Source organism: Somniosus microcephalus, chromosome 10 (assembly GCF_052327205.1).
Source record: "Somniosus microcephalus isolate GS21.2 chromosome 10, FLI_Smic_1.0, whole genome shotgun sequence".
NCBI lineage: Eukaryota > Metazoa > Chordata > Chondrichthyes > Squaliformes > Somniosidae > Somniosus > Somniosus microcephalus.
The window spans coordinates 54173565-54197142 of record NC_140996.1 but is presented as its reverse complement, the minus strand read 5'-3'; positions in this window follow the sequence as shown (position 1 = coordinate 54197142).

Genomic DNA, 23578 nt, shown 5'->3' with positions numbered 1-23578 from the left:
AGACTTACCCACCAGGAGAAACCTGTAAAAAAAATGGAAGTTCCAGGCGTACGCGCTGCCTCTCCGGTGCACGCGTTCGACCTGTGAACCCATTCCTTTAAAGGAACGGAAGTTCCGGTTTCCCACGCACACTCAGTGCATGCACGGAACCGACACTTTGGTTGGGCCTACGTGTGAGTACCCAGCGTGTACTCACCCGTGGGAACCTGAATTTCTGGCCCAACAGTGGGATGCCATGCAGCAGCAGAGCATTTCAGATCAAAAAAACTTCTGATGCAATGTCATCTCACCCTACTGTTTGTCTGTCGCTTCCATCATCAAAATGATGTAGCTTGGATTCCATGCTGTGTAAACAGTCTTGCATTGCTGCATTTTTATCTGATATCAGATGTGTCAACTGTGGCTCAGTTGGTAGCACTCTTGCTTCTTAGTCAGAAGATTGTGGGTTCAAGAGCACAAAAATCGAGGCTGACACTCTAGTGCAGTACTGAGGGAGTACTGGAGGTGCCACCTTTCAGATGAAATGTTAAACTGAGATCTGCTCTCTCAGGATCCCATAGCACTTTTTTGAAAAAGAGCAGGGGAGTTATCCCCGGTGTCCTGGCCAATATTTATCATTAAAACAGATTATATGGTCATTATCACTTGGCTGTTTGTGGGAGCTTGCTGTGCATAAATTGACTGCCACATTTCCTACATTACAACAGTGACTACAGTTCAAAAGTGCTTTATTTGCTGTAAAGCACTTTGGGATGTCCTGAGGTCATGAAAGGCGCTATGTGAAATGCAAGTTTTTCTTTATCAACTGATACTACTAATGAAATTGCTCCATTTCTATACAGCACTGGTTTCTACAGCAGCTGGAGCTGTTTTAAAATCACAAATAGATACACTAGTTCACGAGCATCAGTATTTTCTGGAGTGGCTGGAGAATGTCCATACAAGGCACTGGCCTGCATGAGATTGGCAAGTAAATTTTAGCCACACAGGCCACTAGCAGCCATAAATTTGCCACTTCTGCCTCTGCTTGTACTTCTTGGCCTGCAAAGGCAGTTTATTTCATTATGTGTCAACCTATGAACGTTAAAATAACCTCAGCTCTTTTATTGGTATCTATGCACTTTAAACAAGTTTAATGCATTGTTACAGTTTCATGCCCGCATACAACAAGACCTGGACGACGTTCAGGCTTGAGATGCTAAGTGGCAGGTAACATTCGCTCCACAGAAGTGCCAACAAGCGAGAGTCTAACCACCGCCCCTTGACATTCAACGGCATTACCATCATCAAATCCCCCACCATCAACACCCTGGGGGTTACCATTGATGAGAAACTTAATTGGACCAGCCACATAAATACTGTGGCAACAAGAGCAGGTCAGAGGCTAGGTATTCTGTGGTGAATGTCTCTCCTCCTGACTCCCGAAAGCCTTTCCAAAGCCTTTCCGCCATCTACAAGGCACAAATAAGGAGTGTGATGGAATACACTCCACTTGCCTAGATGAGTGCAGCTTCAACAATACTCGAGAAGCTCAACACCATCCAGGACAAAGCAGCTCGCTTGATTGGCAACCCATCCACCACCTTAAACATTCAATCCCTTCACCACCGGCGCACTATGGTTGCAGTGTGTACCATCTACAAGATGCACTGCAGCAACTCAGCAAAGCTTCTTCGACAGCACCTTCCACACCCATGAGCTCTAACACCTAGAAGGACAAGGGCAGCAGGCGCATTGGAACACCACCACTGTAATGATCAGTAACCTGTCATTCTGGAATGGTACACTAGGTGGTGCTGTATGTATATAAGAGTGGGCTACCCACAATGCACTAGGCTACCCACAAGGCAGCAGTCAAGATGGAGGCCTCTACAGATACAGTACCTAGTCCACATGTGCTCAATAAAGTGTCTAGCAAAAGCTAGCTGTTCTTAATAAAAATGACTCGTTATTAATGAACATAATATGGTACCAGGATTGGTAAGACCTGCTCAATATTGTGCAACACGACATGGAGAATTTGAAGCCACCAGAGCATTTGAAACTCACAGGAAATGTCGACTACAATTGGCAGATTTTTAAAAACAATTCGAACTCTACATTGCTGCTATCGGGTACGGTATGAAGCCAGACGCAAGGAAAATAAAGTTGCTGCTCATGGTTGCAGGCCCACAGGCGATAGAGGTATTTTATACATTTGTATTTAATCCAGAGGAGAACAGAGAAAATTTAGACGATGTGCTAAAGAAATTTGATACACATTGTTCTCCCAAAAAGAATGAGACCTATGAAAGATACGTGTTCTGTTCAAGGACACAGCGACAAAATGAGACTTTTGATAGCTTTATGACTGATCTGAAACTGAAAGCACAGACATGTAATTTCTCTGAGCTGAAAGCATCCATGATTCGTGACCAAATTGTGTTTGGTATTCATGATAAAAAAGTCAGGGAACGTCTGTTGAGAGAAACCGAATTAACATTGGAAAATGCTGTGAAAATATGCCAAGCCAGCGAGCTAGCTCAAAGGAATGCGAAGACTTTCAGTGAAATCAACAATGATGCAATTGTAGTAAGTGCTGCTGTCGGTGCTGTGTCCTACAAGGGGAAGAAACGTGGGCAGAACAGAAATGAAAAGCAATCGGAGGATGACATTTTTAATTGTAAACGCTGTGGTTACAAACACCAGTTAAGACAATGCCCAGCATTTGGAAAAATGTGCACAAAATGTCATGGAAAGAATCACTTTGCCAAACAATGCTTTTCAAAAGTAAAAACTGAGAAAGGGCAACGAGTTAATGTAATTGAGGACACTGATTTAAGTGAGACATGTTTTGTAGGAATGGTGTCATGTGACAATATCATAAAGGATACAGAAAATGTGCAGCCCTCAGGAATTAACAATGCTGAACATAAAGTTAATGCAGTAAAAGAGGACAAATGGATGATCCCACTGCAGGTAAATGGAGCATTAGTTACATTGAAACTAGACACTGGGGCAAAAGCAAACTTAATCAGTATGAGTGACATTAACAATATGAAAGAAAAGACCAAAATGCAGAAAAAGTCAGTACTACTGAAGGACTATAATGGACAGAAAATAGATAGCTTAGGTGTATGCAGACTTAAAGTGACAGTCAAAGACAAAGTGCATCATCTCATGTTTTCTGTTGTGGCTGAAGGACTTGATTCACTGCTGGGTGACAAAGCTTCTGAGGACTTAGAACTGGTCAAGAGAGTCTACCGTATAAATTGTGCCATAAGCAGACCAGATGACTCGGTGGATTCTGTAGTGAATAATTTCCAGGATGTGTTCAAAGATTTGGAGTTCTACCATTCACTTACAAGATCCAGCTAAAGGAGGATGCTCAGCCAGTGGTACATGCTCCACGAAGAGTTCCAGCACCCCTGCGTGACCGGCTCAAGAATGAACTGGACAGAATGACCACACTAGGAGTCATCAGGAAAGTCGAAGAGCCAACAGACTGGGTTAACTCCATGGTATGTGTGAAGAAAAAGAACAATGATCTAAGAATATGCATGGATCCAAAGGACTTAAATGCAAACATAAAACGTGAACACTACTAGATTCCCAAGCGAGAAGAAATCACCAGTGAAATGTCAGGTGCCAGATACTTTACAATGCTCGATGCCTCACAAGGATTTTGGCAACTGAAACTGGATGAAGAGAGCACCAAATACTGTAACTTCAACACACCATTTGGCAGGTATTTTTTCCTCAGAATGCCTTTCGGGATAATATCTGCCTCTGAAATCTTTCATAGAGTGATGGAACACATAATTGAAGGTCTGGAAGGAGTTCGGGTCTATGTTGATGACATCATCTTCTGGGGCTCCACACTGAAAGAACACAATGAGAGACTGACTAAAGTGCTACAGAGCATACGCCGGAATGGACTGAAGCTCAACAAAGCCAAGTGTCAGTTTGGCATCCAGGAAGTCACTTTCCTCGGAGATAATCTATCTGGTAAAGGAGTAGGGCCAGATATGGAAAAAGTAAACACCATACTCAAAATGCCCCGACCCACTGACAAAAAAGGAGTGCTACGCATCATGGGGATGATAAACTTCATTGGAAAGTTCATTCCTAACTTGTCAGCCAAGATAGCCTGTCTGCGAGACCTGCTACGTAAAAGAAATGAGTTCGCATGGACAGAAAGACATGAACAAGAGTGGATAAACCTCAAAACAGTGCTGACAACCACACCTGTACTCACCTTCTTTGACCCGACAAAGAGAATCAAAGTGTCAACGGATGCATCAAAAGATGGCCTAGGCGCGGTCTTGCAGAGGGTGAAGATTGGAAGCCTGTTGCCTATGCCTCCAGGTCTATGACTGATACTGAGTGTCGATACGCCCAGATTGAAAAGGAATATCTAGGCTTGGTAGTTGGACTAGAAAAGTTTCATGGCTACATATATGAACTTCCCACCTTCACAGTTGAGACAGACCACAGCCCACTGGTTGCCATCATAAAAAAGAACCTGAATGAGATGTCTCCAAGGATTCAACGACTCATGATGAAGCTGCAAAGATATGACTTTGAACTGATCTACACACCAGGCAAATACATAGTGTTAGCAGATGCACTATCCCGAGCACCCACAATGAGTCATGTGAGCTCTACTGAAGAAGACATGGATGTTCATGTGAGTATGGTCACTGCTGCACTGCCCATGTCAGACACAAAATCAAAGCAAATAACAGAAGAAACAGTAAAAGATACAGTATTACAAACAGTAATAGAGAACATTCATCATGGTTGGCCAAAAGGTTCCTGTCCAAAATATTTTCACATAAGGTCAGAATTAAGTGTCGCAAGTGGACTATTACTAAAACAGAACAGAATAGTCATTCCACAGGCTCTACGTCAAGACATGCTCAAAAGGATTCATGAGGGACACCTCGGAATTGAAAAATGCAGAAGGAGAGCAAGAGACACTGTTTATTGGCCTGGCATAAATAAGGACATTGAGAACATGATAGGCAAATGTGAGACATGTCAGAAACACCAAAACAAACAAGCAAAGGAACCAATGATAGTAGCTGACACACCAACAGCACCATGGCAAAAGGTTGGTATGGACCTTTTTCATTTAAATGGTAAAGACTATATAGTGATTGACTACTATTCTAACTATCCTGAGATGACGCTGCTCTCAAGCACCACAGCAAGCAGTGTCATAATGCATGTGAAATCCATCTTCGCCAGACATGGAATTCCCAGGATTGCCGTTAGCGACAATGGTCCGTGCTTCAACTGTAAGGAGTGGCAACAGTTTGCAGCACATTATGAGTTTCAACACATCACATCCAGTCCTTTGTATGCTCAGTTGAATGGTAAGGCAGAGAAAGGTGTTCAAGTTCTCAAGCAGCCACTGAAGAAAGCGACAGAAAGCAAGTCTGATCCTTATCTCACCCTGCTGAGCTACCGAGCCTCACCTTTAGACTCTGGTTCTTTACCTGCTGAACTCCTAATGGGCCACAAGTTGCGTACCACGCTACCCTGCTGTGCAAAAGAAAAGCAGAGTAAGGAACTGAGACAGAGACTTCAACTGTTAAAGCTGAAACAGAAATCATACTATGACAAGTCATCCAAAACTCTGAAACCATTGACAAGGGATGATGTTGTCAGGATTGAGGATCCAGATGCATGGAACAGGAAAGCTACAGTTCTTGAGGAAGTAGGACCAAGGTCATACACTGTTAGAACTGAGGAAGGACAGATTCTTAGGAGGAACCGCCATTCCCTCCTAAAAACACAAGAGACTATCGAAGAGCAAATTGATGACAATGCCGCAACTGAATCTTGTCACTCACCACCAGAACAATCTAACACAAATACACATACAGGCTCTCATGAAAACATATCAGACTTACCTGTGCTGAGAAGATCCACACGTGAAGTAAAAAAGCCTGATAGACTTAACCTTTGAATACAAAGAAAACTACATTGAAAATGTATTGACTGTTAAAGATGTTTATGTTGTTATTGATTGATATTGATTGATACTGATTTTGTTTAACCTCAAAGAAAGGGGGATGTAATGATCAGTAACCTCTCATTCTGGAATGGTGCACTAGGTGGTGCTGTATGTATATAAGAGTGGGCTACCCACAATGCACTAGGCTACCCACAAGGCAGCAGTCAAGATGGAGGCCTCTACAGATACTGTACCTAGTCCACATGTGCTCAATAAAGTGTCAAGCAAAAGCTAGCTGTTCGTAATAAAAACAACTAGTTATTAATGAACATAAAACACCACCTTCAAGTTCCCCTCAAGTCACATGCTACCCTGACTTGGAAATGTATCACCATTCCTTCATCGTCACTGGGTCAAAATCCTGGAACTCCCTATCTAACAGCACTTTGAGAGTACCTTCACCACACAGACTGCAATGGTTCCAGAAGGAGGCTCACCATCACCTTCTGAAGGGCAATTAGGGGTGGGAGATAAATGCTGACCTTCCCAGTGATGCCCACATCCCGTGAATAAATAAATAAATAAAAAGACAACAAATTGCACTTATAAAATGAGCAAAGTGTAGATAAATGTTCCAATGTGCTTCATAACTGCAAAATCAGACAATCATGGACACCACGTCAAAGAAGGACAAATTTATTAAAAGCATATTAAAAGAGGTAGATTTTATAAAGGATCTTAAAGGAAGAGAGGGAGGTGGCAAGATGGAGGAGCTTAACTTGAGAATTCCAAAACATGGGGCCTAGACACAGCTTCCAATGGAAGGGCGAAAGGAGGAGAGGATACGCAAGAGGCCAGAATGTAATGAACAGAGAGTTCTGAAGGGTTTGTAGGGCTAGAGGAGAGGGAAGGCCATGCAAATATTTAAACAGAATGAGAACTTAAAGGAGAGATCTTAGGTGACCAAGAGCCTACATAGATCAACGGAGTGATGGGTGAGTGGAATGGTGCAGAGTTTACAGAGCATGGAGGATGGGAGGCTGCCAAGGACAGCATTGAAATAGTCAAGTCTGTAGGTGTCATAAGCATGGATAAGGGTTCAATAGAAGAAGGCTGAGGCAGGGGCAGGGGATGTTATGGAGAGAATATGCAGTTGGAATTTCACCTCAAGGTCAAATAGGATGCAGAGTGTGATAAAAATAATAACTTCCGGGAAGTTATGTCATCACTTCCTGTGAACTGTGAACTGTGAACTATGAACTATGAACTGTGTACATACCTCACTTCCTGTCATATGTCACTTCCTGTTGGACTGGTATAAATACTGGTCTGTTCAGTATTGTAAGAGGCTTCTACCAGAGGCATGGTAAAGACCTCTCTTGTATATAGTGTGTTTATAAGTTACTTAAAGCTTACTTTAAAGTTACTTGATGGTAAGTCTCCTTTTTCTTACATCAATTTAAGTAACTTAATATTTACACTGACAAATACTAGACCTTCAGACAAACTCGGAAGTTAAGGATCCAGGGGACCACCCATCATGGAGAAAATCCTTAGACCTATTCGTCTGGACTTGGACCCGAATACACCAGCAGCTGGCAGGGTATGGAAGCATTGGTATCGTACTTTTGAGAATTTGAGAATGAATCCAAATCTGTTGAGTCGCAACCGACCATCAACATCCTTGGCTACTACGTAGGCAATGGTATCATTAAGCCAGACCCAGAAAGACTTCGCCCGCTCCAAGAGCTCCCGTCACCTAAGAATCCGGCTTCTTTACGTCGGGCTCTCGGTCTGTTTGCATACTACGCTAAATGGATTCCTCATTTTTCGGACAAAATCCAACCCTTGCTGCATGCTAGATCATTTCCACTGGGAACAGCGGCTGTTGCAGCCTTTAACCTTCTCAAAAAACAGTTGGAGAAAGCGGCTCTTCACTCCATTGATGAGAATCTCCCTTTCGTGGTTGAATGTGATGCCTCGGAGGTGGCGATCTTGGCTACTCTGAATCAGGAAGGTCGTCCTGTAGCATTTATGTCCAGGACCTTACAAGGTGCCGAGCTACATTATCCTCCGGTTGAGAAAGAAGCCACAGCCATCATAGAGGCAGTACGGAAGTGGAACCATTTTCTAGCTCGCCAGCACTTTACATTGATCATGGACCAACGATCAGTCGCCTTCATGCTCGATAATCGAAAACGAACCAAAATTAAGAATAATAAAATACAACTTTGGAGGATGGAACTGGCCTCTTTTGGTTATACCATTCTCTATTGGCCTGGCAAGGAAAATGTGGCCCCGGACACCCTCACACGGGCATTCTGCTCCACTATGTCATCCTCCACTCTCATGGATATCCACAATGGTTTGTGTCATCCTGGCGTTACGCGCATGCTACATTTCGTACGATCACGGAATCTCCCTTTTTCCACTGGAGATGTAAAGAAAATATGCTCAGAATGCCGGCTTTGTGCGGAATTAAAACCTCAGTTCTTCCGCCCCTCAGATGGTATACTCATACATGCAACCCAACCGATGCAACGACTTAGCATTGATTTTAAGGGCCCAGTGCCCTCTTCAACTCGGAACACATATTTGCTCACCATGATCGACGAATATTCACGTTTTCCGTTTGCCTTCCCCTGCTCCAATATGCTGGCGTCCACAGTAATCTGCTGCCTTGAGCAGGTATTTTCTCTCTGTGGCATGCCGGCTTATATTCACTCAGATCGGGGTCCATCCTTTATGTCAAGGGAACTCAAGGACTACCTCTCAGAACGGGGAATTGCTACAAGCAAAACAATACCATACCATCCCATCGGAAATGGGCAGGTAGAGAGGTATAACGGTATCATCTGGAATTCCGTACGTCTCGCTTTAAGATCTCGGGGCCTACCAGACCAGCAATGGGAAACAGTGCTTCCGGATGCATTGCACTCTATACGGTCCCTGCTTTCTACAGCCACAAATACTACACCTCATGAGCGGTTCTTTGGATTCCAGCGTCGCTCATCTCATGGGACATCACTCCCGTCATGGCTAACTACTCCTGGACCTGTATTACTCCGAAGATACGTTCGGACGTCTAAAAATGACCCTCTTGTAGACGAGGTCGAACTAACCGATGCCAACCCCACCTATGCAAGCATACGATATTCCGACGGCCGAGAATCTACTGTATCATTACGGGACCTGGCTCCCTGCCCACCAGGACCTAGTGGGACATCGGGTGATGGCATTTCACCAGGAAACTCTTGGGACCTATCGGGTACCCCTCTCCAGGATCCTGATCGGACACCAACTAGCTTGGTGCCGGTAGAACCCCGTGCTCAAGGTTGCGACCCTCCCAGTACCGCGCATGAAAGTACTGATCCGCCACAGACCAGCTCTGCACCTCCCTCTGAACAGAGGCAGTCCGACTTTGAACCTATTGGGGCTCGTACTCGAAGCCATGATCTCCCCGACCCTTCACAGGGCAATCCAGGCCACACAGACTCTGACCAATGGCCAACCGCATGTAAGCGGACCAGCGACCCTCTACGACGGGAATCCAAACGGGTGCGACTCTTCCTTGTTCGGCGGCTGCGGACCAAAAGGTAGACCACAGCCTCCTAATCCTGCAGGAGGGAAGAATGTGATAAAAATAATAACTTCCGGGAAGTTATGTCATCACTTCCTGTGAACTGTGAACTGTGAACTATGAACTATGAACTGTGTACATACCTCACTTCCTGTCATATGTCACTTCCTGTTGGACTGGTATAAATACTGGTCTGTTCAGTATTGTAAGAGGCTTCTACCAGAGGCATGGTAAAGACCTCTCTTGTATATAGTGTGTTTATAAGTTACTTAAAGCTTACTTTAAAGTTACTTGATGGTAAGTCTCCTTTTTCTTACATCACAGAGTATGTGATGTCAGCTTCAACCTGAAAGAGTGACATGGGAGGGGATGGAGTTCGTGACAAGATTATAGAGTTTGTGGCAGAGGTCAAAGACAATGGAGGTAATCTTAACCCCCAAAAACAGGTGGGTTTGGGTTGGTTGGGAAGTTAAAATATAAAAAATTTCAAACCCAAACCCAAGCTGCCTTGAACCTGCCCACTTCCAGTTTTAACGGAGGCAGGGGCAGGTGATCTACTCGCTCTCAGGAGGCGGGCCCTTTATTTAAATATTTTAATAAGGCTGTGTCTTCAAGGTTTTAACTGTGTTCCAGCTTTAACACTGTCCAGCTGGGTTTCTCAGGCCTTGGGAAACCCGACAGCTGAAGGGAGGCGAGGACTGCTCGATGGAACAGATAAGTGATTCTCCAGCACTGCTTGTGGGCCCGGAGGAGCGGAGTGCTTCCCCTGGCCCCCAAGCTAGCATGGTAACCTCCTCAGCGATGGGAACACATCCCCCGTGATGGTACCCTCCCGCAATCGGAGCACCCCATCCCACGATCCGATGCCCCCTGATGTCCTCCACAGCCTGCGATCTCCTCCACGGTCCCCCAATCTCCTCCATGACGCCCCCCCCCGCCACTGATCTCCTCCACGTCCCCTTACTATCTTCTCCCCAACTCCCGATCTCTCTGTTCCCCTACCACTGACGTCTCCTCAACCCCTGATGTCTCTGCCCCTCCACTGATGCCCCCCCAACCGCCGATCTCCACCCCCTCCTTCACTCCTCTACACTCCCCGGCTGCGGCCTGGTGTCACAGGCCTATCCGCCCAACTGCCAGTGAGCCTCTCAATCAAGCTGGCTGCGGCTGGGAAACAGATTACAAAAATAGTAATCAGGTTCCGCGTTAAATTCAGCAGGACATGAGGAAAACCCTATTTCCGGGTTATCCGACCGCTAAACTCCGATCCGATACAGCCCGCTTTGTGCCACCACCCGAGACAAATTTCTCGGCCATGATATTGCTGTGGCTTTAGTCTTAACATTCGAATTAGGACACCATAAAGAGGGGTGTCACCATGAGTGAGCTTGTCTGATACATTTAATGACAGATTCTGAAATTAATTACCAGTGGATTATATTCCTAATTACAATGGGCCAGTAATTCCGGTCCCAACGCGTGAGTACGGATGGGGTGCTCACGCGTGGGCCCGTTGGAAGTGCCGGATTTCAGCATGCACAGTGCATGCGCGGGAAACCGGCATTTCCTCCAAGGGGTTCAGAGGTCCAACGCGTGCGCGCAGGACTCTGCGCGCACGTGTTGAACTTTCTTCTTTTTACAGGTTTGCCCGTGTGTAAGGGCCTGAACTTTTTAGAAATGTAAAAAGGAGACGTAAGGACTTGATTCTTTAAGGTAAGTGGTCTATTATTTAAAATTATAACATTTTTTCCACAGCTTTATTGTTTTTAAGGATTTTACAGTAAGGTAAGTTTATTTTAGACCGATTTCTTAAAAAATTATTTTTTTCAAAAATTTGATTAATTGTTTAAAATAGTTTTTTTAAGTTATTCCTAGTTCATTTAATTAGTGGGATGTTTTTTAAAATTTTATTTAAAGTTTAAGTAGTGTTTTGGGCGCCCGTAGTTTTCATGAGTTTGACAGTTCTTACTATCAAACGCATGAATGAAGTTTTCCCTCCCCTGATTGGCTGCCCAGTGCTCACCTGATCCCAGCCGGCACATCGCACTAACTATGCCGCTGGATCAGGCAAGCACAGCGTGCCGACAGCTGAACCGGGCCAGTGACAGGAATTCCAAGCAGTCCCAGGCTTCAGCTGTCGGCGCGCCGGGTAAGTGCACATCGGGGACTTGCACGCGCGGCAAGCCCCCGATCCTAATTTCTGGGCCATTATCCCTCACCAAAAAATTGTTTTTACTATATTTATTATTATATTTTGTTTTAATAATTTTAAATCGCATAGCAAGGGCTGTAATGAGGATGATTGTTGTTCTTTTTCACTCTTTGCTCTCTGTCAGCTTGGCTCAGCTGGCAGTACTCTCACCTCTGCATCAGAAGATTATGGGTTAAAGTGCTGCTCAATGAGGTGAGCAATACCTAGACTGATAGTTTCGTGCAACGCAGAAGGAGGTACTGTCCTTCAGCTGAGATGTTAGGTCAAGTCCCTGTTGTGTCATTTAAACAGATCCTAGGGCATGATTTGAAATAGAGCAGGGAGCTCTCCCCATGTCCCAACCAACATTCTATAAGAATGATAAACACTGTGGCAGTAAATCTGTAAATTATGTAAGATGTATTGGTCAGAGGATATTAGAGGAATCTTTGGGGCCGAATTTAAAGTAGTGCCTGAAACAGGCAGGTTGTAGCTCAATCATGAGCTGTAGCTCGTCAGTTCTGGAAGGGCAGGAAATCAGCAGGCTCCCCCATGAGCTGGCCAGCAGGGTGGAGCTCAGGATTGGGAAGCGATCTGGGAAGGAGCTAGCAGTAGGCCGGAGGTTTTTGGGCTACACAGGAGGAGCCCTCCAGCTTCTCAAGAACGCACCAAAAAAAAAATTACTAGTGTTAGGGTTAGATGACACTTCTGTGAATCAGCTTACGACATTTTTTTATGTTAAAGGCACTATATAAATGCAAGTTGTTGTTGTTAATTTATAAACTAAAGGCCAATTTCAGCCCTTATATTAAAATATATTATTTAACACAGAGCTGATCTATAGTTCCAGCTCAGGTTGTTGGATCCCACGCTATTGTTTTTAAAATGGTAAGAATTAAACATTACAGGATCATTGGCCCTGATATTGGTGGGACGAGTTTTCACTCCACAACGTGCATATATTTGTTTTGAAAGGATTACCGCCCAAAGTCAGCCTGATTGCCCCAAGTAAGGAGCCTGCAGCCGCTAGTGGGAGCGTGGGGGGGAGCGGGGGTCCGATCCCGGGAATGTCCGATCCCCGACCCTGGGGAGGGGAGGTCTTTGGATGGTGGGGTGTCTGATGGGGGGGTCTGCTCCCAGTGAAGCAGGTAAGCTTGGGAGGCAGGGGGGAAGAACTCCAGATCCTCCTGGCCCACAAGCAGTGCTGTAAAGGTACTTAGCCTTTCCCCGAAGCTGTCATTGCCACCCTTGAGCTGTTGGGTTTCCTGAGGCCTGGGAAACCCGGCCAGCCAGGGTTAAACCTGCAATGGAAGTTAAATGTGATGCTCCCAGCCTCATTATATTTAAATGGCCAACCCACCAATCTCACCCGACCCCACCCACCCATTTTTTGGGGTTAAAATTCACCCGTTATGTTACTGATACTGTCCATCATTTACCTCTAAGCATCTGCATAGCTCAGGAGCATGGGGAGAAGTAGTTTACGTTTCAGACACTGTCATACATTGCCTGCCAAATAGTTGCATTTGTATTTTTGCTCTTTGCTTTATTGCTTCTTTCCTTTTCCTCATGTCTCCAGGTGATACCTCAGCTGCAGCCATGGCAACGGATGAGTGAGCTGCTTCTAGATCTCTATAAATGCTACTCTAAGCCAGCAGCTCGGAAATGAATGCGTGTTGCCTGACAATGAATTCCTGTCCAATTTTCTCTTCTAATGTGTTGAAGCACTTGTTTGGTGCTTCCCCAGAACAACACAGATGGGGTTTAGTGCTTGGCAATGTGGGCAATGAACCCAGTGCAACCTTTCCATGTCATTGCTTGTTAGTGCTTCAGAATGCTGCGCTGCCCAACTTCTAGCCACCAAAATAATTCAGAAAAATATACATATGTGTTAAAGATAATACGATTCCCTCTTTCTTGGTTGCTTTTCCAATCATGTACTTAACAGCTCAGTGAAGGACAATCTGTACATGTACAATACAATATGTAGAGTAGCTTTCCCTGAGTTGTAAGTCATGCCTCTCGCCATTTTTAATTTACCATACTGTAATTCTAAAAAAAATGTTTAACACAAAACAAGTCATAGATTCATCAAGTTAAACAAATTCTCAAAAAAATCAGGAATTGGAAGTGTGGGCTAGTTTGCTGTGTTAACCCACTGTGCTACTGAAAGCCCCTGACATGCACATTGACTGGCTCATTCTAACTCAGGTCCAAACTTGATTGTAATGGGCTGGATATTCCAATCCCTACGGCTGTGTACCCACCCATAGGGACATCGGAAATGCCAGTTTTAGGCATGCACTGCGAATGTGCTGGAAACCAGCATTTCTGATCTGGTAAAAGACCTGCTTTTACCAGGTTAAGAGTTGAAAAAAGTTTTAAAAAAAATTCCACTGATTTATCATTTAAAAATACTTTAAAAAAGGTAAGTTTATTTTTAGCCCTGTAAAAAACTTTAATTATTTTTTTCAAAAATTTAAAGTTTTGTTCAAAATAGTTTGGACTTTCAAGTCATTTTAAAAATGTGATGTTTTTTATTAAATTTATTTAAAGTTTTACTATGTCCTGGGGGTGATCTCCATTCATATATTTGACAGGTCTTCCGGTAGTTGCGAATTACCTGCACCTCTGGGAAACGTGGGCCCTGCGCACCGGCAGTTTGGAGAGGCCCAGCAGCAGAACTCTGCACCTCCCGGGAGCCCTCAGGTAAGGGCGCAGATTTTCCCAGATCGCAGGCCTCCGTCTGCGGGAGGCCTGCGATTGGAATATCTGGGCCAATAACTATGGCCCTGGTGTTAAAGGAGGGAACGGGTACAGTGTGCATGAGCCTGGGGACGTGGAGGGTTGACCGATCGTAATGGCCGGGCCTCATTTGCATGAATTCTCATGGAGTCCCGCCTAAACTCGGCCGAATATGGTAGTCAAAGCAGTAACTCTGTTGTGTCACAAGTCAAAGAGCTTTGTTTTTATTGGTAGCTAGTGATGTCAAAACTTGCCTGTTGAACTTAAATATAGGATTGGCCTGCTAGACTAGCCTAGAAATAGCAAACGTTTAAATCTAAACTTAGTGGACGGCTGGTGGAAGTGAAAATTCAGTGGCAGGAGGCTGTAGACGGGGAATTGTGGGAGCAATTCCCGGGCATTAGTTGAGGGGTGGGGGTTTAAAACCATGATTGTAGGGGGGGTTCTAGCCACAATCGGGGGCTCTGGTCATGATCGGGGGGAGGAGGGGTGCAACGGGAGCCCGGGGTAAGGGAGGCCCAAGGCTTCCTCATGAGACCTGGAGTACCACTCCTGCTCCTCCTGGCCCACAAGGAAACCTGAAGTAAAGTTAGGTAACTAACTTACTGGGCCTTTTCTTGCCCACATTCTGGCTCCCGGCTGGTCTGGTCTGACAGAAAGCTGTCACTGCTTCCCTTCTCAGGCCTCCTACTAATATTGCAGTAATGTCCCGATGATGTACAGGAAACTCTTTATTATCCGGCACCAACGGGACCGGCGTGATGCCGGTTTATCAAAAAGTCCAGATTACAGAGAGGTATAGTTTAAAAGGTATGAGAGCTCCGTACACAGCAACAAATCCAGGCTTCCCTGTTGCTTAGCAACATGTGCAGGAACTCCGGCCACAGGCCAAGTGTAGGGGGGGGCTTATTTTAACTGGTTTAAGGTCATTTTCCTGGTCTTGCAGCCTTTGCCTGCACTCTGACCAATTCCAAATAAACCAATTTTAAAACAGCGGTTTCGAATCGCTACCCCACCTTCCAGTTCTGACTGCAGGGCTTATAATTAATGATATTAAAACGGACACGTGGTTTGGATGAGAGAAAAATCAAGTTTTATTAACTAAAAGAAACTATATTCAAATATCAAACTATACCAAACGAACACAGTAATTACAGTAAAATTGCTTAAATGGGGGAATGCAGATGGTAAAAATGAGGGGTAAGTGACTACAATGTTAATTAAACAATCTTAGCAATATCCCCTAAATTACCATCCCCCAACTCCTTACTAGGTTGCTTTGCTGAGGAATCAGAAACTCTGCTCACATGTGGTCCAGCGAAGTGAGAGTGAGAGAGAGAGAGAGAGAGAGAGAGAGAGAGGCTCACCTGTGGTCCCAGGAAGTAAAGAGAGAGTGATAGCTTCTCAGGAGCTATCATATATACCTTGTGAGCCCCCCCCCCTGCTGATTGCCTGTCTGGAAAATTTGCGCCCAAAAAGTTCCAATTCACAAGAGAAAAGCTGTGATTGGCTAACTCAAAGTGGTTGGACTGGGTTAGTGTGTCTGCACTGTGGGGCCAAAATGTTCCCGCCCACATCCAGAGCCCACCTGCGCTGAAACAAAGGGAATGCAACAGCCCTATTGTCCAGAATGATGGGTGATTTAAACACATTCAATGCTTAAACAGTTCCCATTCAAGATCCGGTTCCATGGTTTCAATGTCTCATTGACTGAATGCTTTGAATGGCTATGTAAACAGAAGCAGTTTCAAATCGATTGTCCTGCGGTTTTCTCAAGTGGGCTAATCTCTTAAGTAAATAAACAACTTCAAGTGCTTCTGAAGGGAACTTCCCTTTGATTGGCAGGTCTGACTCACAGCCCCTGTATCCTCCCACTTTTTCACATAGACAACTCACTGCGAGTTGTTTTGCTGCTTTGTCCTTTTGGGCCAAGCTTTCTGTGCCATTTTAAAACCTTTTGTGATTTCCCAAACTCCAGGGAACGACTTTATTAAGATGTACTGTCTCAAGGTGTGTGAATATTTTCCACAGAATTCCTCAACTCCTATGTTGTCCACGTTCTTTCCATCTCAGAACAGTCTTTTGCGGTTCTCGGCACATTTTAAATCACTGTAGCCAGTCACATCACCCAATTCTTCGTCCACGATGTGGACCAATATTTTCAATCTTCAGGGAAATAGGGAAAATTTTGCAACCCCTACACAAGCGTCCCTGTTGCTTAGCAACAAGTGCATGAACCCCAGTTACACAGCCACAGATCCAGGAACTGCCACTAATATGAAGTAACACTTATCTGAACCTACTCCTGAATTTTGCTGGTTAACAGAGATTTCCGGTTATTTAGGTGCCGGTTAAAAGAGAATTTCCTGTAATTGGGACCCAATCTGCATATTTAAAGAAGGACCCCGCTTCCTTTCTGTTAGTGTAAAAAGATCAGTATATACAGTAGTGGGATCAGAGGGGGTAGTGACTGGCCCCATTTTATCTGTTGGGAGTTAAAATTGGGGCAATGTATGTGTTTAATTGACTTATGATCCATTCAGAAATGCATTACTTGGCTTTTGGAGCTAATTAGGAGGCATTCTGACAGTTTGCCCAGCCTAAAGCTTCACCCATATTTAAAGTTAAAGTAGGATATTTAGATTAAACCAGCCATGAGAAAAGAAAGATATAATCACGTGCTTCTAAGTGAGATACAAAATAATTTAAATCTAAACTTATTGAACATTAGGAGATTTTAATATGGCAGTCAAAGCAGTAACTATGTTGTATCACAACGCAAAGAGCTTTGTTTTTATTGGTAGTAAAACTCGCCTGTTGAAGTTAAATACAGGATTGGCCTGCTAGACTAGCTTAGAAATAGTAGAGTTCAAAAACATAGAAGCTACAATAAAAGAGACACGCTGTGGAACATTCTTTGAAAATGTGAATTATATCGAACACTTAGGGGACGATTTTCCCACTGGAGGCGGGATGGAGGCGGGTTTCGGTTTGGGTGGGTTTGAAACCCGCCTCCACTGATAGTTTTCAAAACATTGTGATTTTCCCCTGATTGGCCAGTTGATTTTAGAGGTGTGGGTTGCTCTTGGTCAATTAGTGTTTTGGGACTGAAGCTCACCTTTGCTGGCATCACTTTTCCAGCCTGATTTTAGGGCTGCTTGCTGCCTTGGATCATTGCACTGGATTTCTGCCAATGCTGCACCACCTGCAACGTATTCTGAGAAACCACTATGTCCAATTCCAAGGCAAGGGCCTCCCCGAGGCTCTCGGATGATGCGCTGCAAATGTTATTTGAGGGGGTGACAGCTAGCAGGGAGGTGCTCTTCCATTCATCTGGGAGGAAGAGGCCTGCCAAAGAAACCAAAGCTGTGTGGGTCCAGCTGGCAAGGGATATAACCTCCAGATCTGTGTGCAGATTGGGTGAATATTTCCATGTACTGATGAAATGCCGTCCCTGTTGGAAAGCATTAAAATGATTTGATGCCAAAATGTTGGCGTCATGGCATCTGTTCTTTCGCCTTAGGCAGCTCCACATTGTGGGCTCCACGACACTTGCATTGTCAGGTTGGTAGCCAGAGTGAAAGGAGGCCAGAGAGTCATGTCCATTGTCAATGATGTCTTAAGATGGAGCCAAGGATATGTGGCAACTTGGGCAACCTATGCAAATCTGGCCAGGATATGTTCATCCCTTGCATCCCAGGCAGCCATGTGCTCGTGTGTGCTGCTGCTGGTCAATAGACCGGAGCTCTGACCTCCTCCTGCTCCTCCGCCTCCTCCTACTCCTCCTCCTGCTCCTCCTCCTTCTCCTCCAGATCCTCCTCCTGAGCAGCTTCCTCATCCTCCTCCTCCTCCTCATCCTCATCTGAGGAGTCTATGTACTGAGCCACTTGCTCATCAGGAAGCTGCAAGTCACGATGCTGTGCCATGTTGTGCAGTGCACAGCAGACCATGACCATTCTGGAGACCCTGTATTGTGTATACTGCAGGGCTCCACCTGATCGGTCAAGGCATTGGAAGCGCATCTTCAACAACCCTGACCTGGATCAGGGAGTCGGATGCAGCATTTCCAAATTTGCAGACGACACTAAACTAGGAGGGGGGGTGGGCTCAGAGGAAGAGACCAGGAAGCTCCAGAGCGATTTGGACAGACTGGGCGATTGGGCGGATAAATGGCAGATGCACTATAATGTGGACAAGTGCGAAGTTATCCACCTTGGGTGCAGGAACGGGAGGGCAAATTATTATTTAAATGGCAATAGATTGGGAGAGGGGGAAGTACAGAGAGACCTGGGTGTTCTTGTACACCAGTCACTGAAGGCGAGCATGCAGGTGCAACAGGCGGTCAAGAAGGCAAACGGTATGCTGGCCTTCATAGCAAAAGGGTTAGAATACAGGAACAGGGATACCTTGCTGCAGCTGTACAGGGCACTGGTGAGACCACACCTCGAGTACTGTGTACAGTTTTGGTCGCCTCATCTGAGGAAGGATGTTCTTGCCATGGAGGGGGTGCAGCGGCGATTCACCAGGCTGATACCAGGAATGGCGGGAATGACCTATGAGGAGAGACTATGTAGTTTAGGGATGTACACACTGGAGTTTAGAAGATTGAGAGGGGACCTCATAGAAGTGTATAAAATTCTGACAGGTCTAGACAGACTGGATGCAGAAGGAATGTTTCCCTTGGCGGGTGAGAACAGAACTAGAGGACATAATTTAAGGATAAGGGCTAAACCATTTAGGACAGAGATGAGGGGGAATTTCTTCACTCAGAGAGTGGTGAACCTGTGGAACTCATTGCCACAGAGGGCAGTGTACGCCAGCTCATTAAATATATTTAAGAGGGAATTAGATATATTTCTACGGGCAAAAGGGGTTAAGGGTTACGGAGAGAAGGCGGGGACGGGATACTGAATTAAAGGATCAGCCATGATCTCATCGAATGGCGGAGCAGGCACGAAGGGCCGAATGGCCTACTCCTGCTCCTATCTTCTATGTATCTATGTAACCCAATGGTTTGCTCGATGATGGACCTGGTCGAAGTGTGGCTGATGTTGTAGCGTTCTTCAGCCTCGTTAGTTGGCCTCCTGTTCGGCGTCATTAGCCACTTCTTCAGGGGATAGCCTTTGCCACCAAGGAGCCATCTGTTAAGTTGGTTTGGCAGATTGAAAAGCGGAGGAACACTAGAGTGCTGCAGGATGAAACAGTCATTGCAACTACCACAGAACTTGGCTCAAACATGCAAAATCTCCTTCTTGTAGTTACATACCAGCTGTACATTGAGGGAATGGATTCCCTTTCAGTTAACAAAGATAGCTGGGTTGTGATAGGCTGCCCTAAGGGCCACATGTGTGCAGTCTATGATGCCCTGCACCATTGGCAAGCAAAGCCAACTGAACGGGTAGTTATACATGCTTGATCCCTTGAGAACTGGATGTAATTGTGGGTCTTAGCAAAAAGGGCATCAGTAACCTGCGTGATGCAACTGTGGGCGGCCGACTGGGAGATGCCGCTGATGTCTGCTGATGATCCTTGGAAGGAGCCTGAGACAAAGAAGTTGAATGCGGTGATGACTTTGACAGCCACTGGTAAGGGGTGTCCACCCGTTCCTTTGGGCACCAGGTCTTGCTGCAGCAGGCCACAGATCTCTCGGACAATCTCTCGTGAAAGTCTCAGCCTCCTTTGGCACTGCTGCTCACTCATGTTGAGGTAGCTCATCCTCTGTCTGTAAACCCTCTGTTGGGGGTATCTCCTGTGGTGAGGTGCCTCGATGCACTGGTGCCTTCTGCCCTGTGCAGCATCAGGTGGCTGAGCAGGAGGTTGGAGCTCCTGCTGCTGTTGTTGCTGAGCTGCCTGGTTCTGCTCCTGCCGTGGATGCTCCTCATCTGGATCTGAAGTCCATGGCGAAAGAAAATGAATGGTTCCCATGCTGCTTGCAGATGCCTCCGTTGGGGAAGCGTTCATTGCAAGCGGACAGAGGGTCTTCCAAGGAGGTCCCACAGTTGATAGATTCAAGCTGCAGCACCTCCGACTTCAGAAGGCCTGCTAAAAGTGCTCCAAAACCTTTTAAACAAAGTTCTGCCACCTGCAACTAATCCCTAATGAAGTCTTCGATTTAATGTTGGACCTGCAGCTGTGAGGAGACCATCCATTTGTCAACCCACCAGGTTTAGCTGGCGTGGTTTAGGAGGGTCGTGGAACATGCCGAAATGGTCAAAAAATAACGAGGGCCTCTCAAAATAGGCTTAGAGAAGCCCTTAATGAGCATTTAAGCCTCTTAACGGCCTCTCTGGCCAGCTTGAGGCGGGATCGTTTCCCACCTTGCAAAACCGGCACCGGCAAAATCCCGTTGGAGGCGGGTTCCGAACCACACTCATTTTTTCAGATTTTCCCGCCTTTCCCGCCTCCAAACCTGCCTCCTCGGGCCTCAGAAAATCGCCCCCTTAGAAACCAGAAACAAAATTTGAAATCATGTTTAAATCCACTCCAACAATACAATATTAATTATTTTTTCAATGCACAGATGTCAAATGTCTCTTTTGTTATTTTATTCAGCAAAAAAGATATTTGGCCATGGTTTTCACTTTGACTTAATACACCAAGGTTACTTGGCCAGTCTCAAGCTGAGCTTTATGTACCAGAATTCATATGTCAGAAGATTATTTTAAGAAGCCTTGATGATATGTAGACTTCTTTCTGTTTTAATTTATTATACTTTTTTTCTGCTGGTTTAGATAGCACAGGAAACAACCCAGCTTTTCTTAAAAGAAATGCTGTGAATTTGAAGTCAGTTGCCTAGATTAATTTAGCAATAGCTCCGTAGACGGTTATCTTTTCAAATTTGTCAGTTCTAAAAACATAATTGCACGTTGCAGAATCTGATAATGGAAAGTTGAATGACTCCAATGATGCAGTCACACACTAGACTCTTTCTATTCCCTTCTCTCAATATTAATGAGTTGTACCAATTTCAATTCAGTGTAGCAATATTCAAAAGAAAAATTTGCTGCAACTTGGCCATTTCTGTTAAATTTCCTACCGATAGATAAATATTGCTCTGGTCACTATAGTGTCACTATAAATTGATTCATGGAAGTTTCCTCTGCTTGGTATTTTTAGAAAAATCAGAAAGATGTTCCCCATATGTACTTAAAATGTCCTGCTTGTTACTTTTATTCTGTAATACATGGGTCCACACACAGATTTCTTTGAACATAAATAAACAGCTATACTGAACACTGCTACTAAATCAAACTACCGCCCCTTGGCATTCAATGGCATTACCATCGCCAAATCCCCCACCATCAACATCCTGGGGGGCCACAATTGACCAGAAACTTAACTGGACCAGCCACATAAATACTGTGGCAACAACATCAGGTTAGAGGCTAGGTATTCTGTGGCGAGTGTCTCACCTCCCGACTCCCCAAAGCCTTTCCACCATCTACAAGGCACAAGTAAGGAGTGTGATGGAATACTCTCCACTTGCCTGGATGAGTGCAGCTCTGACAACACTCAAGAAGCTCGACACCATCCAGGACAAAGCAGCCCACTTGATTAGCACCCCATCCACCACCTTAAACATTCACTTCCTCCACCACTGGCGTACCGTGACTGCAGTGTGTACCATCTGCAAGGTGCACTGCAGCAACTCACCAAGACTTCTTCGGCAGCACCTCCCAAACCCGTGACCTCTTCCACCTAGAAGGACAAGGGCAGCAGGCGCATGGGAACACCACCACCTCCAAGTTCCCCTCCAAGTCACACACCATCCTGACTTGGAAATATATCACTGATCCTTCATCATCGTTGGGTCAAAATCCTGGAACTCCCTACCTAACAGCACTGTGGGAGTACCTTCACCACACGGACTGCAGCGGTTCAAGAAAGCGGCTCACCACCACCTTCTCAAGGGCAATTAGGGAAGGGCAAAAATGCTGGCCTTGCTAGCAACACCCACATCCCATAAACAAATTAATAAAAGCCTTTCTCAGTGTTGGATGCTCGAACAGTATGACTAACTATCATGCCTATCTCCAGGTGAAGCAGCAGCCACTGTCTGAATTGGTTAAACAATATTCACTTTGATGGATTGGACGCATTTTTTAAACTGGAGAATTAATCTCCGACCATTAGCACTGTCTACCAACATGACCATGGAGAGAGCTACAAAGTAAGTATTATTATGTGTGGTGGATCATTAGATTTTGAAAGTCTGCATTCTTTAAAGAGTGATCTTTCATTGAAGCATTCCTTTATAGAGCTTAGACGGTAATGTTTAATTCCAGTGGCTGTGCAATCTTGACTGACATCAAACAGGTGGATCCTCACAGAATATGTCTACTGCTTGCATTCATTTCCATGCAATTTATCCTTTGACTGACTTTTAGGAATTGTAGTCTGGAACCCAGGTTGGGCTTTAAAAAAAATTATAGTGGATGCTCAGCTCAAGGATTAAAGCTTCAAGAATAGAGCAAAAGGCAAGGTCAAGACCTGTGTAAGGAAGGTTACTGGCGGTAATAGAAGGTGGCTTGGGTACTTTAGTAAGGAAGTTTTGTGTTTTGTTTTCCAGACATGTGGCTCTTCTATTTGTTATACATTATGACCTACTGTGAGATCTGGGCAGATCTTTGTTGTGGAAAGATTTATTCCTGCCACAAAGATGTACCACAGGCAGCACCTGGCCATAGGTTCATTTAAACCATGTTAGTGGGCTCTTTGGCCTCCGCTGAGGAGACCACCAGAATTTAGTTTTGGAGATTGGCTGCAGAAGGCTTTTGAGGCCTGCTGCAGTGTCACATGGCCGGCAACCTCTCAGCTGCTGGTTAATGTTGTTTGAGAAATATCAGAGATTTTAGATTTCCACTTAATCCCAGGCAGTCAGTTTTTTGCGTCAGCTTTTTTGTGCCTTTAAATCTTTAATACTTCCTTCCGTAACTCTAGACGCCAAGGGCAAACAGTAGCCCCTAGTGTGCATTTGTATAGTTTTTGAATATACCCACCTATATTTGGGCAGACATATTGGGGGAATTTTAACATGGAAGAGCGCGTGGGTTTGGGTGGGGGTGTTAAACCCGGTGAAATTGACAGCGCGTCGGTAAGCCGACTCCATCCCACCGAC